Source organism: Galeopterus variegatus, unplaced genomic scaffold (genome assembly GCF_000696425.1).
Source record: "Galeopterus variegatus unplaced genomic scaffold, G_variegatus-3.0.2 Scaffold133, whole genome shotgun sequence".
NCBI classification, from domain to species: Eukaryota; Metazoa; Chordata; class Mammalia; order Dermoptera; family Cynocephalidae; genus Galeopterus; species Galeopterus variegatus.
The window spans coordinates 573,829-579,828 of record NW_007726244.1 but is presented as its reverse complement, the minus strand read 5'-3'; the positions used below and the strand labels follow the sequence as shown (position 1 = coordinate 579,828).

Genomic DNA, 6,000 nt, shown 5'->3' with positions numbered 1-6,000 from the left:
TGAGACCTCATCCCCCAACACCTGGCCCTTTCCCCCCCCAGCCTGCTGTGGCTCATGCAGTCCCAGTTCCTGGCGTTGGACTTGCGTGCTGCCTGGCCAGGCAGACTGTTTTATTATGAAGCGTGAAGAATTGGGAGCACCACCATCAGACCAGGCTAAAGCAATTTGGATGGCTCGGCAAAGAAAAGATGTTTAGTGCATTTCATGCCTGGATACCTCTGTAATTCCCAGGACAGGGTGGGAAGAGGTTTGAGTAAACCCCTCTGGCCTGGGAATTTTGTGATGAGGCTTCCATTGGAGATGACAGCAACATGAGCCTAAATACACTTCCAGGTCTCTTGGCTTTGGCACTTTGGGGCAGAGCCCACTGGAGCCCAGACTACTGCACTCAACTTTTATTGATAGCTAAAGAATTTTCAAGTCTCCTCTGGTGGCCCACTTATTCCAAGCAATATTGAGTACAGAATCCTTATTTGAAAACTACAAACTTGTGCAGGCATGGTGACGGGAGCTCACACGATCTCATTTAATCCTCACTCCGGCCCTGTGACACTGGCGTCTTTATTCCTGTTATACAGGTGGGAGGCAGGGCCAGGCAGGCTAATGGCTTGCCCCGAATCACACAGCCAGTACACAGCGCAATGCGTCCTCGGACTCAAGGCTCAAACCCTCCCCGTGACCCACAGGCTCTCATTGGTCTGCCTTTTTAAAATGTGCTGTTGCTTTCTCTTCCTCCCCACCCAGACCCTTCCATGTGGGCCCTTTTGGGTTTCTGAGTTGGCTGCACTGAGTGATGTCAGATCTTAGAATAATTTCCTTGAGTCGCTATCCCTTGGGCTTCTCCCAGACATGCTCTTAGAACCTGCAGAGGGGCTTAGGGTAAACCCCAAACAACACTCGTGTCTCTGCTGCAAATTCCCGGGGATGCCCACCAACAACCGTCTCCACCCCACTGAAGAGCTGGTGACACTGAACCTAATGCTCCTAATGATCTGTGAATGTATTAATCCTCCTTTCTGTTAATTAACAATATGATAAAACCGGCATTTCTAAGTCATCACTTAACACATGTTTTAGCAATTATGTACTTAGTGGTTTGGATTCAGAATGCTAATAGAATAAAATTTTAGTGGAGATAACAATGCTATGGAAAATTTATTGAGAAGAGTCCAGGTTTAGCTTCCGTTAATGCACAGGAGGCAGGGGGTCTCGGTTTGAAGGGTAACCCCCTCAAATGCCTTGTAAGCACTCTTTGCTGCTCAGCCAGGAGGACCCAGGAGATCCTGGAATTGACTGCTTCTTGACTCCCATGAACTTCTCATCTAAAGGTCCCTTCTTGGGTGTGGGGAGGGGTCCACAATGCAGGTACCTGCTCTCACCCTGCCTGCTGCTTTTAGCAGTCTGTGTGACTAAGGGATGACTTCAAAACCAGAATTCATGACATACAGTCCCACTTTCTCCTAGAGCAGGAGTCTCCAAATTTTTTTAATTGTACAGGAAAAAGATTAGCATGCACTCCTAATATCTTACCTAATTTTCAATGTATATACATGTACTCTTATATTAATGTATCATGTATATTTTAAAATCCACATTAATAAGAATATAATAGGATACATTTGAAATAAGCCATATTTAGAATTTTATTAATTAATAATTAAAGTGATATTTTTAGTGAGAGCGATGTAATTGAATATGCTGCTTTTTAAAAAATTCTTGATTTAACATTTTGTGATCCAGCTCTAAAGACTGGATTCTAAGTTTAGTTTATTTTCATACTTGCTTTTAATACCTGGTATCACTGAAAAATACACCTCACAAGGTACACAGATCCCAGTGGAAGAAGCCTGGTTCACTGTGCTGACTAATTTTTCAATCCCATCCTCCAATTATGCAAAGGATTTTGTTGAAATTCAGCTTGTAAATTTCCATCTTCCCTGATGTCAATCAGTTCTTCATGCAAACTAATCAAGTGTTGCATTTTTATATTTTTAACAAATGGGTTCAAAATCCACTGAAATGTTCATTTTTTAAAATGAGCCTTTACCCATTCTGTTTCCGGGTTTTAAAAGTGTGCAGATACGAGAGTTTTGGTAGATGACCTAGTTACATCATTTTTAGCAACAAAATCATATAACAATAGAAATATTTCCCAAATGTTTGCTTTCCTAGTGCTTCCTCTACAGCACCAGTTTCTGTTGAAAAGCAGGTTCTTTCTCACTCCCATGGCTGCTGCTTTTGCCATCTGATCAGAACAGGTTTTTGGGGGTCTGATGTGGCTGGTGAGGTGTCTCGCAAAGGGTAAGGAAAGGGTCAGCGGTCATTTTCTTGTTGGTGGCATGTACTTAGGCATCATTAATATTAGCTCCAAACCCCGTTTTCTTTGCAGTTTGCCCACTTTGTGAGGGTCGATTTACTTAAAGCCAGATCACATAGCTACACGTCCATTCAGCGGTCACGGGTAAACGCACTAGGTACCAGCTATGCTTGCTGCAGGTGAATAGGTGAGGAGCCATTCTGGCCTTGTCCCCATCCCAGCATTTCCTCTTTTCCTTCAGCAGCTTATAGAATACTAAGACAAGTGTCTCTCTGACCTAGGGACACTTAAGGGCACCAGGATCGTTCAGTCCATGTGTTAAATACTAGCGAAGCTTAAATTATTTTTTGATGAAAAATAAATAAAAATTAGGCATTATACTTTTTCCTTCTCCTAATGTTTCTTAACCTTAACTGTACATCTGAATCACGTGGGGAGATTTGAAAACATACAAATGCTGGGGTGCTACCCCACACATAACTCAATTCTGAGGATGGGGCTAGGACATCAGCATTTAAAAGTGATTCTAGTCGTCTCCCACGTGGTCTAGCGGTTAGGATTCCTGGTTTTCACCCAGGCGGCCCGGGTTCGACTCCCGGTGTGGGAAGTAAGAATCGCTGTTGCAGACCCATACTTTTTAAATTTTAATTTGCATAAAAATCACCTGGGGAACTTGTTAAAATGCAGGTTTGGGTGTAGTGGGTCTGGGGTGGGGCCTGAGATGCTGCATTTCCAACTTGTTCCCAGGCCGTGCTGACGCTGCTGGTTGGTGGAAAGCCCTGAGCAGGGAACCTCTACACTTTGCCTTCCTCGCCCGTGGCCTCTCCTCCACCTTCCCTCTCCCCACCCCAGGTCTTATCTGGGGGAGTCAGGGAGCTGCCACCCCAGCATGGCTGCCTGGGCTGCTGGTCTCAGCTTCTCAGAGAGACCTGGTCTCTAGATGTTAAGAACAGTTCCTTAACTGCCAAAAAAATAAAGTAAAATAGGCCAGACCCCACCCCATGATGACTAAGCATGCATATTGCATACAAACCACTTGAAGAGGCACCCAATGGGCAGCCACCTGCCCACAGACTCCAGGCAGGCTTGCTGGCCACACAGCCGGTGGGGTCACGGAGATGCCGGCAGAAATGACCCCTCTACCCGGGGGCCGAGGGAGCGGCGGGCATCCAGCCAGGGCTCTGTCAGTTGGGACTATTCTGAAACCATACCTCATAATAAAAGTCATATAATTTGTGGCAGCGCTGAAAACCTGCTTCCAAGTAGTGGTTTTTTGATGGATTTTTGGAGCCTTATCTGCGGCTGGTAACCATCCCCCAAGAGTTTGTTAGAGGGGAGGCAAGTGGGCATCTTGAGATGGTCACGGGGGAGGCTGAGGGTGGCGGGCCAGCGTGTCCCACTCAGCCAGCGCATCAAAGATTAGTAGATGATTTTATTTTATTGTTATTATTTTTTTTTATCTAAACAGGTATGGTCTTTTAAAGTAACATGATGGCCCAGGAATGTGCAGTGTGACATATTTTGCCTCTCCCTGTCCTGAATCTTGTTCCCACCATGGTAGTTGGTAAAGCACACTGGACATCTCCCCAACAGACTTGTCAAGTGAATTTTAATAAGCAAGGCTTCAGGCGGAGGCAGAAATAAGCATGAGAAGAGGCAGAGTCTGGGATGGGGAGAGGCCATAACAAGTCTAATTTGATTGGTGGAAGTGGGTAGCTAACCCCTCAAGGGTACAAAGTGTTTTCAAGCAATCCTCCTGGCTGGTGAGGTGTATTTTATTATTTCTGTCTCACAAAGGGAGGATACTGTGGGTCATAGTGGTTGAATAACCTGCCCAGAGTCACGAGGCAGTCGTTGCCGGGATTTGAGCCCAAATCTGCCTGGCTCCAAAATCCAAGCCCTTCTTCACCCCGCCTTAGCAAGGTCATTAAGTAGTTCGAAACTCCCTCTAACCTTCCAGGTTGCTTACTGCATGGGTGAGGCAGGACAATGAGTGTCAGAAAAGGTGACAGATTTGAAACCTACTCTTTAGGGGAATGGCTGGAGGTACCAATCCAAATACACCTCTTTAGGGAGGAGCTTCCAGCCAGTGCCCCATCTCCCCTGAGCTCAGAAAGCCCTGGGATCGAGGAACCTTGAAGGCCACACTCCTGCAGGTAGAGCCCGTCAAAGCCGCCCCAGGCTCTGTGGTCTCCAGAGCAGAGGCAGAGGCAGAGGCAGCGCGTTCTCGTGCCCTTGTCCAGCTGTGCGCACGACCTCAGCCTCCTCCGCCCCGCTGGGCACCCGCTGCAGTCCTGGCACCTTCTGCCGGGGTCCTGATCCGAGCCAGTTGTCTAGCGATTTAATTTGGTGAATTTACCACTGCGTCCCAGAGTTTATATTGGCACTTAACAGCAGTAATATGTGTCTCTCTCGCCAAGAACTGACTATTTTCCCGACCAAGATGGAACACCACACACAAAAAATAGGTTTGTGAACTAATCTGCTGCCCTGACAAGTGTCATTCACAGAATCACTGCTATAGAGCGCACTCAGAATTAAATGAGGTTGGGGTTGTCTGGCCTGGATCACAGGTGCTTTTTCCCTCTCGGTTAACAAGAGTCTGGGATGAAACACCCTTTCCCTGCAGCCGCAGGCTTTTTCAAATCACACTATCAGTATTCATGGCAGATTCCTCTCTTAGAAAAATGATTGGGGATGGTTGGAGGTCTCTCTCTTTCTCTCTCTCCCCCTCCGCCCCTCTGAATCTTTCTCTTTCCCTTCCACTCTCTCTTTTTTCCTCTCTAACCTCCCTCTCTTCCTTCCTGGGTGGTTTTTTTCAGGACCTTCACCCCCACCCTTCTGTCCTCACTCTTACGTTGCACAGCTCTCCATACACCCATGTAATTTCACAGGCTCAGGGAGGCTCCCTACCAGTTAAAAAATACCTCCCAGCACCTGAGTGCCTGTTTGAAATTCTGATGTAGAATTTAATAGCTTTTGCATAAGGGTTTGATTCACGTAAACTGCCAATACCTCCAGGAGTGGGAGTGAGACCTGTCATTTACACTTTAGTATGAATTGGTTTCCGAGCCGGGAGACAGCAGCTTTGTTTCCCGGATCTACTTGGATAAGGACTGCCCGTGAAAGGGATATCAGAGGCTTCTTAGAAACAGCTTTAGTTGCCAGCTTCATGTGAGAAAGATCCTAAAAATTCTCTTTCCCATGGAAAGCTCTAGATTTTGTTTTAGCAAATGGTCTCTACTCAGCTTGTCCTGAATTGGGCAACGTAGGGCAGAGTCCAACTTGTGTGGACATCAGAATTACCAGGGACCTGGGTAAAAATGCAGATTCTTGGGCCACACCCTTTGAGACCACTTTAGGAGTTGGGCAGAGCCCAGGGATCTGCATTTATAACAAGCCATTCCCAATCAGAAGGCACTGCTGCAGGACCCCACCCAGAAACACTGGTACTGGAGCACACTTGGTTTTCATTCCCAACTTGGTTTAGGGTCTAGAAGTGTCCATAAATGGTCCTGAGGTTATGGTGGCCATATGAAAAAATGACTTGTAACTAAAGCCTAATGAAACACTTGCTGGTTGATGGTTTGCATCTGACTTTTAGAAGGTTTATCCTCACATTTCAAGGTCAGGTGTTGGCCAGAGCAAAGCACCTTTCCAGTTGGGAAATTGGTTCTCTTCTG

General features: G+C 46.4%; 1 protein-coding gene and 1 non-coding gene across 3 annotated transcripts in view; both read left to right on the top strand.

Moving 5' to 3' along the window:
- The window catches only part of MSI2 (musashi RNA-binding protein 2), a 425,361-nt gene that overhangs the window by 317,465 nt on the left and 101,896 nt on the right, over positions 1-6,000 (top strand). The gene's annotated exons all lie outside the window — the stretch shown is intronic.
- On the top strand, positions 2,853-2,924 carry TRNAE-UUC. Its single transcript has one exon. It is a non-coding gene; the product is annotated as a tRNA-Glu (tRNA).